General features: G+C 38.4%; 1 pseudogene; it reads right to left on the bottom strand.

Annotated features, from left to right (window-relative positions):
* Positions 1–13,109, bottom strand: part of LOC122747638 — a 60,661-nt pseudogene that overhangs the window by 47,215 nt on the left and 337 nt on the right.

The raw sequence follows: 13,109 nt of genomic DNA on the forward strand, positions 1-13,109 counted from the left end.
GTAGGATTTCACCTCTGCCCTTCCTCATCCCCTAGTGCATTCCCCTCACCCCTCAATTTAACCCTAAAGATGTCATCATGGGGCAGCTAGGTGACACATTGGACAAAGCATTACCCCTGGACCCAGGGGGGGGGCAGCCAAAATCTGGGCTCAGAGACAAGACAGTCACCCACTACATGACCCCAGGTATGCTCCCCAACTCCAATTTTTAATGATTCTCTAGGGTATTGTATTTGAAAGTCAAATTTGCCATTCAGTTCAGGTCTTTTCATCACAAATACCTGAAAGTCCTCTTTTTCATTGAAGTCCCATCTTTTCCTCTGAAAGATTATACTCAGTTTTGCTGGGTAGGTGATTCTTGGTTGCAATCCCAATTCCTTTGCCCTCTGGAATATCATATTCCATGCCCCACAGGCCTTTAATGTAGAAGCTGCTAGATCTTGTGGTATCCTGACTGGGCTCCACAGTACTTGAATTCTTTCTTTTTGGTAGCTTACAATATTTTCTCCTTGACCTGAGAGCTCTGGAATTTGGCTATAATATTCCTGGGAGTTTTCCTTTTGGGATCTCTTTCTGGAGATGATTGGTGGATTCTTTCAATTTCTATTTTATCTTCTGCTTCCAGAATATCAGGGCAATTTTCCCTCAAAATTTCTTGGAAGATAATGTCTAAGCTCTTTCCTTTATCATGGTTTTCAGGTAGACCAATAATTTTCAGATTATTTCTCCTGGACCTATTTTCCAGGTCAGCAGTTTTTCCCAGAAGATATTTCACACTGTCTTCTATTTTTTTATTCATTTGAATTTGCTTTATTGTGTCTTGGTTTCTCATCAAGTCACTGGCTTCCATTTGTTCAATCCTAATTCTTAGGCATGTGGTAAGAAAATGGAAGTTTTAACTGAAATTTAAGAGTTGAATGCATACTACTGAAATGGTTTTTGAAGGACCGCCAGGTTTTGAAGGACTGCCCTTTTGGGGAGGAGACCATGATGAACAGCCGTGTGCCTGCTGCTGCCCGGGAGAGCGTGGCCAAGCACGCGAGACTTCTGGGATGCGAGCTTAAAAAATGGAGTAGAGAATGGAAGTTCTCTCTCGGCTCATACACTATGGCTCGGGTTTGATGGCACGTTCTGGTGATTGGCTCTGGTTCTCGGTGGCGGCACATGTTTGACTCTGGTTCTCAGCCTGAGAGGCAGTTTTGGGATTTGGTGAGTTTTATAAAAGAATATAGACTAAGCTTAGATCTAAGACTATTCATTTGTATTTCTACTTTCCTATTTCCCCAATCAGTATCACCTGTTTGTTGGCTAATTAATTCCCAAACAATAAAAGCTAGTCCCTCTCTGATTAAAGCTCAGAGGCTTCTTTTCTTACTGGTCTGGGAGATATATAAGGGATAAAGTTAAAGGGAAAGTTTAATGATCTTATATCCAATTTTAAATCTCACAGGCAATTATTTTCATCAGAGAGCTTTTGTACCTCCTTTTCCATTTGGCCAATTTGACTTTTCAAGCTGTTGATTTTTTTTCGCATGTCTTTCTGCATCACCCTCATTTCTCTTTTCATTTTTTCCTCTACCTCTCTAACTTTATCTTCAAAGTCCTTTTTGAGTGCCTCTATGGCCTGAGACCAATTCATATTTTTCTTGGAAGCTTTAGATATAGGGGCCCTGATGTTGACATCTTCCTTTGAGGGTGCATCTTGATCTTCTTTGTCACTGAAGAAACTTTCTATGGTACTCACCTTTCTCTGTCTGCTCATCTTGCCTTTCTTTTACTTGACTTTTAGCTCCTTAAAGTGGGGCACTGTTTCCAGGCTGCAGTATCCCAAGTTTCAGAAGTCCCAGGTGGTATAATTTAAGGAGAATCAGGGACTTCACTTGCCTGGCCTGTTCCCTGGTCCATAGATGACCCCAGACCAACTTGCTAATCAACCAGCTTTGCGTGTTGTGCTTGTCAGCTCTGATGAACCTGTGCCCCTCCCCGACCTGGGCCACTGCTATTCAAGCCTACCTCCTGGTTCCCAGCAGGAGTGAAAAACCCAAGTTCTGCCTCACCACCAACATAGACTCTTGTAGTCTCCCCCCTGCCAAGTGCTCAGCCCTCTCACCAGACTGTGAGCTTAGTTCCATATGACACTGGCACTTCAGCTGATTCAAAGTCTCTGGGGGTCTCCTTCTCTGGTGAGGCCTTCCTGGGACTGGATCTGTGTCAGGGTGACTGTGGGGTTGGGCTCAACTCTTGTGTCAGCACAGCAGCTCCCTCCTTCTGACCTTCCAAGATGTTCTTGGTTAGAAGATGATTTCAGCACATTCTTCTGTGGGTTTTGCTGCTCCAGGCATTGTCCTTTGGCATTATTTGGATGTTTGTTTGAGCGATTGTGTCATGAGTTCAGGAGCTCACTGCCTTTCCTCTGCCATCTTGGCTCCACCCTGCAAGTTCCCCACTAGTTTTCTTATGAGAGTTCCTGACCAGAGCTTTTAATTGGGTGTGCTGAAAGCTGCTGAATTCCACACAGAGTTCGGGGAAATGTAGTTCCCAAAGGGAACATGACATAAACATTCTCCATTAACATAAATTATAGCCAAATTTCACTTAGTCAACAAACATTAAATTAGTGTACATTATGTGCTAACCTCTGGGGATATTAAGGAAGGCAAAAACAGTCCCTGTTCTAAAGAAATTACAATTTAATGATGGATAACAACATGCTAACAACCATCTACAAACAGGATATTTAGAGGATAAATTGGGGATAATCTCAGGGAAGGCACTAGCATTGAGGAAGATTATAAAAGCCTTCTTGTAGAAGGCAGGACTTTAGTTAGAACTTGAAGGAATCCAGGAAGTGAAGATGAGGAGAGAGAATTTCAGGAATGGGAGAAAGTCAATGAAAATGCAGATTTGGAAGATGGTGCCTTGTGAAGGAATCATCAAGGATATCGATGTAAGCAGATTACAAAGATCATGAGGATCACTAAGGTGTAAGAAGACTGGAAAGGTATGGGAGGCCAGGTTATTATGGGCTTTAAAAGCTAAAACAGATTTGTATTTGATCCTGGAGGTAATAGTAGGCCAGTTGGTTTATTAGTATTGGATTGTTTTGGTCAGACCTGTACTTTCAGAAGATCCTTTTGGCAGCTGAGGGGAGGATTGACTAGAGTATGCAGGAATACCAAAAATAAGACTATTGTAATAGAATATGTGTGAGGTAAAGAAGGCCTGCATCATGGTGGTGGCAGTTTCAGATCAGTGAAGGGGCTATATACTAGAGATTTTATGATGATAGAATAGACAGGATTTGACAATTGATTGGATATGGGCTATGAGATTCAAGAGTAGAGGATAACATCTAGGTTGTGAATCTTGGAGACTGGGGAAATGGAATGGTGCTCTTGACAGTAATAGAAGGGGATGATTTAGAAGAATTGAAGAGATGATTTAGAAGAAAAGACAATGAGGTGTTTTTTTGTTTTGTTTTTGTTTTGTTTTTTTTTTAGTGAGACAATTGGGGTTAAGTGACTTGCCCAGGGTCACATAGCTAGTAAGTGTTAAGTGTCTGAGGCTGGATTTGAACTCAGGTACTCCTGACACCAGAGCCAGTGCTCTATCCACTGCGCCACCTAGCTGCCGCTGACAATGAGTTTTGAAGGAAAGATAATGTTGAGTTAGAGATGTCTCCAGGACTTCCAGTTTAAGATATCTAATTAGAAATTTAAAATGTGAGACTGGATGTCAGGAGAGAGGTTAGGGCTGAATCAATAGGTCTAAGAATCATCTGCACAGGGATGACAACTGAGTCTATGGGGCCTGATAAGATCACCAAGTGAAATAGTATAGGGGGAGAAGAGAAGAAGGCTTAGGATAGAGCATTGGGAAACACCCATGAATAGTGGGCATGGCTGAGATTAAAATTAAGCAAAGGAGATTGAGAAGGAGTGATCAGAGAGGAAGACAGGAGAACCAGAAGAGAGTTGTGCAAAAACAAAAAACAAAAAAACTAGAGAAAATAAAGTATCGAGGAGAAAAAGATGATCAGCAATGTTAAAAGCAATAGAGAATTCAAGAAGGTTGACAATTGAGAAAATGACATTAGGTTTGACTTTCAATAATAACTTTCAAGGGAACATTTTCAATTCAATGATAACTTTGGAGAGAGTAGTTTTAGCTGAGAATATGTGGGAAGGGACAGCCATAGAAGTTTTGAGGAGGGTTGAAAGGGTTTGAAAAAGCTCCTTTGGTGAATAGAATGATGAATTGATAAGGGAGTAATGCCATACCATAGTGGAGGCTCAATTGAGATTTTGTAATATTAATGAACTCAGCATGGTTGCATATTTTTTTTTCTTGCTTCATTCTGAAACATGTGAATGAGAATGAAGGTGACAGATAGTGGGAGCAAATCCAAGACTGGGACTTGGCAAGGCAAGATTGGTGATAGAATAAGGGAGGGGTGGGTAATGTAGTTGAGAGAAGACAATAGTGTAAAGATGAATCGGTTCACCAAAGGTTCAAGATTGTGATTGGAGAAGAATGTATCCATTGTCACACTGTTGTGTAGAAGGATTAGTGGTCACAGTGAGGATGAAGATTAGGGTTTAGGGGTTGTAAGGCAGAAACTAAGGTGGAATGACAAAAGATTCTGATCAGATAAAGGAGTTTCAGGGTTTGTAAACATAGACATAGAATGTTTTATGGGTGATGGCAAGATTAAAAGAATCTCTGTGTGTAACTGAGGTCATGGGAAATGATTGAGTTGGGGAACTGAAAGGCTATGATATTTGAGGGAGTACTAATATCTATGTTGAAATCTCCTAATATGAGGGCAGGAGTTGGGGAGGAAAGACTTTGAAGTAGGAACAGAACTCACTGAGAAAGGAAAGAGACTGTCTTAGAAGTCAGAAAGCAGCTATCAGAATCTTGATTGAGTGATAAATATGCATTAAATGAACCTCAAAGGAGGAGAAATTACTGAGAGATGGCAGGAGGGGGAGAGTTCAGAAGAAGTAATGGGGTAAGGAGTATTTTGACTTCCTTACCATGACTCATTTGGCATTGCTGATGCACCATGTGACATACCAAGGAAAAAGGGAACATGTGGGTCAGAGGTGAATCTTAACATTTTTGAGAACCCTTACAATCATAAAATTCTACTGTCTTACCACTACTATTCCATCCTGGAAAATTACAGGTTGCCACACCATCCATTAGTTAAATGAATGAATGGTTCTTGGGAGTCATTGAACCCCATCAGTATAATAAACATGATTCTGATAGTACAACAGTTAGTGCAGAGTCCAGAGGGACCCGCCATCTTCCCAGGAATAGTTTATATGCACAGAGAACCTGTTTGAAAGGCAAGACCTCCAGTACCTGTATATTTCACATGAAGTACTAAATCAAGGAAAAGTCTGCCAATAGGGCTCCCAAAGCAATGGTCACTATACTCTTTCAATCTATGGGTATTATTTACATGCTCCATTTAATAATATGCATATCTTGATATGCATAAGTTGATTGTGAGTATCTCAGGGTAATCAAATATTCCTATCTAATTCATCTTCTGTTGTTAAACTATGCTGGAGATATCAAAACTCAGAAGCAAAAACATTTAATTAAGACATGAAACAAAGTAAGCAAAGAGAATCCAACAGTAAAAAAAAAAATTCATTCATGCACTAAGTAGGTAAAATTTCTTACACTTTCACGGAAATTATAATTGAATTCTCCTTTAGAAAACCTAGAAACTTTCTCCCAATGAGTAGTACTCTCTAAGCCTCATGAATTGTGGGAAATGAAGTCTTAAGGTCAGGCCTGCCCACTGAATCAAGAAATCTGATATAGAGTCTTAGGAGTGATATTTACTTACCCTGTTCCAAATCCTGTAATTAGATTTCGTGGTTCTTTGTCTGAAGCCAGCACTTCTCCTGGCTCTCACTTAAAGTCAGCAGGACACCCCCTTTTCACAGTATATGCTGAAAGTTCACATGCTAAGAGGCATGTCTCTTCAACTACGATGTGTAAATTGTGTGTGGGAAGAAAAAAAGAAGTTTAATTAAACAGGCTCTTTATAGCTCCACTATCTGGACTCTTAAAAACAGTTCACTCAGCACAATGAAGGCAATCCTCTGTGTGTGTGTGTGTGTGTGTGTGTGTGTGTGTGTGTGTGAACACTTCTGCTTTTCCTCCCCTTTAGTTATTTAAAATAAAAGTGTCATGCCACTTGGCTCTGGTGCCAACATAAAAAAAAGTCATCTGACTAATCTTGGAGGTAAAGACTGATGTTATCTAAGAAGGAGGAATGAATTAACTGGGGAATGAACAATTAAGAAATTAAACTATTATTTTGTCATTTAGAGATGATTTTGACTCAGTCTTTTTCTGTTGAAACAAATGTTCTAGTTAATAAGCAATACATAGGCATTATTTCATATGGAAAATTGTCTATTTTCACATAAATAGAATTCTGTGAGACACACTTACCCTCCACACTTTATGGCACAGAATTTAGTCTCTCTTTGATGATTTCAAAGGCACTTAAAAGTGTGGCAGTACCTCAAGGCCATCATTTTAGATTGCAAGTAGCTTTGTAAAATGTTACTGAGAAAAAAGAATTTTGGTCACTTCAAAGTTTTTTTCTTTGAACAGTTGATAAAAGGGAATTTACTGCATTAAGGTGTAACAAACTCAAGTGAAGAATTCCTGAATTACTGCATGTGAAATCCAAAACATGTACTACAACTGAAATGATTTTTCTAGCAGGCCCTCTTTGTGCTTAGGCTGTCACTTATGAGGTGATTTAAAGGACCCTAGGAAGCTTTGTTTTCTGCTAATATCTCTCTTAAACAATTGCTATGGTTTTTGACATTCTATTATTAGCATAGTCTATCATCCATTCCCTTAGGTTCATCTCCTTGAGAACCTATTTTGAAATATAAGTGTTTTTAGACAGGATGACACATTAAACTAATTCACACTAAGGTGTTAATGACTTGTCAAAAGTGTTCCTTCTGACAGGAGCAACAGGGTGTCTTTGAGAGGAAAAGAGGAAGCAAATAGCAATTAGGGGAAAGATGCAGAAAAGAGGTCAACAACAACAGTAACTCATATTCGTATAATTCTTTACTATTACAACATGTTTTTCATTTTGTTGTTTGGTTATTTCAGTCAAGTTTAACTCAATATGACCCCATTTGGGGTTTTCTTGGCAAAGATACTAGTGTAGTTTGTCATTTCCTACTCTAGGTCATTTTGTAAATGAGGAAACTCAGACAAACAGGGTTAAGTGACTTGCCCAGGGTCATATAGTATGTGTCTGAGGCCAGATTTGAACTCAGGAAGATGAGTCTTCCGGATTCCAGGCCTGGCACTCTATCCCACTGTGCCACCTAGCTGCTCTACTTTTTGTACTATATTTCATTTTAATTTGTTTCAATTCAATAATCATTTATTATACACTTAGTATATAGAAGATCTTGTGCTATATGACTGGGATATAACGAAAAAAGAAACAATAGCTTTTGCCCTCAAAGGGTCTACATTTTGCTGGAATTTTGTCTTTACAGCTGGCAACCTTGAGAGCTATTGAATGTGGTGAACATAGTAGCATATACACAGGTATATCAATTGAAGAAAAACCAGTTAGAGAAGAAATAGTGCTTTGGGGAGTGCATGATTCTTCAGCACTGTGAACACTTAACAAGGCAGCTTCCTAGCACTAGAAATAGAGAGTTTCAGATTTTTTACTCTTAAAATCAATAACCAATTTTGTAACTACCCCTCGACCTTAGTCTTGCTGCACTAGAGGAAGATGGGCATAGACAAGGGTACTGGAATCAGACAGAATGAGAGCTGAGTAGAGGGAACATGACTTCTCTCTCTCTCTCTCTCTCTCTCTCTCTCTCTCTCTCTCTCTCTCTCTCTCTCTCCCTCTAGCAAAGCTCAGAAGCTTAACTTTGGAAAGGAACAAAAAGATAACAAGTAGAGGAGATGGGAGGGAGGAAGTAAGTTCTCTTCCTTCTCAGAGTTCAGCCTAATCTTCCTAGTCAGTTCTTTGACAGAAGTTTGTGTTTTCCTTATAAACTCACAATATCGAATAAAGAAACAGATTATATTTACAGTACTTATAGTCAATTAGTAGGCTGTTTTAAGTGATATTGTATAGGATATCCTCTGAGGGGGGAGAACAAAGCTAAAATAAGCGGTTGATTCATTAAAAATTCACAAACTGAAAAAGTTTCATTATTAGTCTATGAGCCAAAATTACACTGTATAACCCATACAAGGAAGGTAATAGGCTTCCCCCAGTAGAGGTCTTTAAGTAAATCCAGAGTGAGGAATTGTCAAGGATATTGTAGAGGGAATTTTTTGATAGGTATGGATTAGACCGGACACTTTCTAAGGTTTTTTCTCAACTTTAAGATTCTGTGACTTTGGGGCAGCTAGGTGGCGTAGTGGATAAAGCACTCGCCCTGGAGTCAGGAGTACCTGAGTTCAAGTCAGGCCTCAGACACTTAACACTTACTAACTGTGTGACCCTGGGCAAGTCACTTAACCCCAATTGACTCACTAAAAAAAAAAAAAAGATTCTGTGACTTTATGATTCTCAATTTGACAGTTTTTTTCCATGATGGGGTGGTGTTATAGGTGGTATAATTGTTGTTGATTGTTCTCAGCCTTCTTTCCTGTGTGTATGTATGCTGTGGAAGGTGTGCTAGTAAATGTTTAACAATGGAATTGCTGGAAAAATGTGTATGCATGGTTCACTTTAAGGTTTAATCTGAATGATTAATATTTTCTCCATCATTTCTTTAGTCTAGACAATCAATAAAACAATAAATCAAATCCTGATTTGTAATATTTGCTGATTTTGGAGGTGTAAATCTTCACATCAAAAATTTAAGAGTGGGTTCTTTTGATCTGGCTACAACATACCTCTAGTTATTTTGATGTAGTTTCTGTCCTTAGCTAATATTCCCAGTGTTCAATTTCCTTTCCTATTATTCCAGAAAATAGAATCTAATTCAATCTGTGATGTCAACACTGAGGTTACTAATTGATCACAATATCTCCATATCAGCAGGCAGTCTTTATAAATTGTTTTGGCCAATTACATATCTATCATCCATCCATCCATCCATCCATCCATCCATCCATCCATCCATCCATCCATCCATCCATCCATCCATCTATCTAATCTACCTAATCTATCTATCTCTATGTATCTATGTATCTATTATCTATCACCTATCATCTATCTATCTATCTATTTGTCAACCTACCTATCTCCTATACACACACAAACACACAAACACACACACACACACACCCCAAACATTTATTACCAGAACTTTTGTTGAGAAACATCTCTAAAGTTAGCTAGGCCAGATCTCCAATGGCAGAAATAGTTTGTTACCAGTCTGGTCTCCCAAGCCTTTCCATCTTGGTAGGCTGTTTGCTAGAGGTTACACCTTACTGGCCTAGCCTTTGAAAATGAAGCCCTAGTAAGGTGGAGAAAGAGTTTTATGCAGGCTTAGAAAACAAAACAAATTACTTGACCTTTTTTTATTGCCAAAATTTACCCTTTTCTGGTCATGAAGTTAGATTTTTATGAAAGCAGCAAAGAAAAAAAAGGGATCATGGGTTTCCTGATGAACATTTATTTTCTAGATTGCCTTTATTGTCAACACACAGGTGTTTGTCAAGTAATGAGTTTTTAGAACCATAGTATTTAAATATTATACTGTGCGTGTATGTTTATGTATCTGTCTATCTAGTCAGTTGGTAAGACTGATATTTAAATACTATTGTTCTAAGGGGCAGCTAGGTGGCACAGTGGATAGAGAACAGGACCTGGAATCAGGAGGACCTGAGTTCAAACCTGGCCTCAGGCACTTGACACTAGCTGTGTGACCCTGGGCAAGTCACTTAACCCCCATTGCCCCACCTCCCAAAAAAACCACCAACAACCCCCCCCAAATTAAATACTATTGTTCTAAAAACTCATTATTTGACAAAAACTGCTGGGAAAACTGGAAAACAGTATGGCAAACACTAGGTATAGAACAACATCTCACACTTTATACTAAAATAAGGTCAAAATAGGTAAATGATTTACACATAAAGGGTGATACCATAAGCAAATTAAGAGAACATGGAATAGTTTATGTGTCAGATTTATGGACAGGGGAAGAATTTAGGATCAAAGAAGATATGGAGAGCATTACAAATTGTAAGATAGATAATTTTAATTATATAAAATTAAAATGCTTTTGTACAAACAAAACCAATGCAACCATAATTATTAGGAAAGCAGAAAACTGGGAAAGAATCTTTGCAAAAATTATCACTGATAAAGTCCTTATTTCTCAAGTACAAAAAGAACTGAATCAAATTTATAAAAATACAAGTCATCCCCCAATTAATAAATGTTCAATTGATATGAAAAGGCAGTTTTTAGACAAAGAAATCAAAGCTATCTATAGTCATACAAAAATGCTCTAAATCACTATTGATCAGAGAAATGCAAATTAAAACAACTTGAGGAACCACCTCACACCTCAGAGTGGCTAATATAACAAAAAAAGGAAAATGTTGGATGCTGGAGGGGATGTGGGAAAACTGGGATGCTAATCCACTGTTGGTGGAGTTCTGAACTGATCCAACCTTTCTGGAGGACAATTTGGAACTATACCTAAAGGACTATAGAACTGTGCATACCTTTTTATCCAGCAATAACACTGATAGGTTTATATCCCAAAAACATCCCAAAAAAGAGGAAAAGACCTATTTGTACAAAAATATTTATAGCAGCTCTTTTTGTGGTGGCTAAGACTTGGAAATCAAAGGGATGCCCATCAATTAGGGAATGGCTAAATAAGCTATGGTATATAGTTGTAATGGAATATTATTGTGCTGTGAGAAATGACAAACAGGATGATTTCAGAAAGTCCTAGAAAGACTTATATCAACTGATGTATAGTGAAGTGAGCAAAACTAGGAGAACATTGTGCACAGTGACAGCAATATTGTCAGATGAAGAACTGTGAATGACTTAACTATTCTCAGCAATACAGGGATCCAAAACAATCCCACAGGACTAATCATGAAGCATACCATCCACCTCCAAAGAAAGAACTGATATTGATGGAACACAGACTGAAGCACGCTATTTTTCACTTTCATTTTTTCTTTTATTCAAGTTTTCTTATACAAAATGACTGATAAAGTAATGTTGCACATGTATAACCTATATCTGTTCACTACCTCAGGGAAGGGGGAGGAGAGGGGAGGGAGGAATAGAATTTGGAACTCAAAACTTGAAATAAAACTGTTTATAAAAACACATTTTATTTTTCTCCAAACTGCTTCTGTATCATCTCTTTGGCAGGCATGCACAGGTAAAACATTGCGGCAATATATGTTAACCACTTGGATCATCAGAATATTAATTAGAGGTGCTGATGTGGAAGAGGTGCATTGGTTTTGGCTTCCTCAGTAGGAGAGGTCATTTAGAAGAGATGGCAGCTGGCCTCGGGAGAGTACAGGTGGCTTTGACAGCCTAAACTTTAAATAGAGCCTTGTAATTCACCCTGGAGTAAAGCAGCACGGCATTGTGGAAAGACAGAAGACCTGGGTTGAAGTGCTTGCTTTGCTGTTAAACAAAGTGCACGTCTTTGCGAAAGTCACTGAAACTTCTTGAGCTTCAGTTTCTTCATCTGTTAACTGAAGATGATACTATTTACCCTGTCTACATCACAGAGAGATCATGGGTATGATTTGCAATTGTAAAGGTTTATATTAGGAGGCCTCAGTTTGAGTTCTTTTTCTGACACAATCTGTTGGCTCCTTGGCAAATCCCTTTTAGTGCCCCAGGTAACTCTCTAAGACTATGTCTTATAGAGAAGGTGCTGGCTTGCATTGGTGGAGGTAATTTCCTCATTGGGCATTCCCTAGACCAATGGAATCTCAGGTTCAGTTTTTTTAAAAAAAGACTTTATAAGTGCATCTTGTATAGAGAAAGAATGCTAACTCTGAAGTCAGAGGACTGGATTCAGATCCTACTTCTGATGCTTACTTAAGCTGTGTGACCTTGGGCAAACCACTTACTCTTTTTGGGCCTCTTTTTCCTCATCTGTAAAATGAGGGGTTCGGACTGGAAGTCCCTGAGGTCCCTTTTAATTATCTATATAAAGTATTATATCACATTCATCTCAGATCCATAAATGCTAACACTTAGTCTGCTATATTTAAAAATATTAGTGACTATATTTTTTATATCCCAATTCTTTATATTTCCTTCCTTTTAATTTCCTTAAAATGGAAAGTCAAACCAACCAATAGAGAAACTGGTTGTCCACGTCTGCTTTTTTCAGAATTCAGGGAGAACTCATCACAAGATTGTATATTGGTCATTACTATTATTTTGAGTTTGACTGGCTCATTTTGTTGTTGGTGATTTTGTTCTCCTGGTTCTGCTTGCTTCCTTGTGCATCAGACCATATAAGTCTTCCTATGGCTTCAGAATTCCTCATATTTGCTGTCTTTTGTAGCACAAAAACATTCCATGATATTTCTATACCCTAAATTTAGTCAAACTTTTCCCATTCAATAGGTTCATATTTTGTTTATTTTTTTCTACTATAAAAAGCACCAGATACCTCTTACAAATTTACTTGACAATAAGCTCTCAATTATCTGTGAATGTTTGCTGGAGATTTTTAATCATGTGACAGCTTTAGCTATGGTCAAGTCACTCTTCCTTTAAAACTTGTTAGTGTTTCCATATTGCTTATTGAATATCAAGACATTCACAACTTTTCCTCTTCCCAACACCTCTATATCTAACTCCATTTTACAATCCTACCTACCACATGGGCTGTTCATCAGTGCAACTGGATTAGTTGCTATTGCTCATCAACATCAATGCTCATGGTGCTTCCTATACCTGGAATGTCTTTATCCTACCTCCCTCATCACCCCCTCCAAAATCATTATCTTCAATATTCTTTTTCATCCTTCAGAGTCTTGTTCTCCTGGTTCTGTTTTCTTTTCTGCATCAGATCAAGACTCAGCTCAAAAACTAGAAGTCTTCTCTAATTACTTTAGCT

Source organism: Dromiciops gliroides, chromosome 3 (genome assembly GCF_019393635.1).
Source record: "Dromiciops gliroides isolate mDroGli1 chromosome 3, mDroGli1.pri, whole genome shotgun sequence".
Taxonomy (NCBI): domain Eukaryota; kingdom Metazoa; phylum Chordata; class Mammalia; order Microbiotheria; family Microbiotheriidae; genus Dromiciops; species Dromiciops gliroides.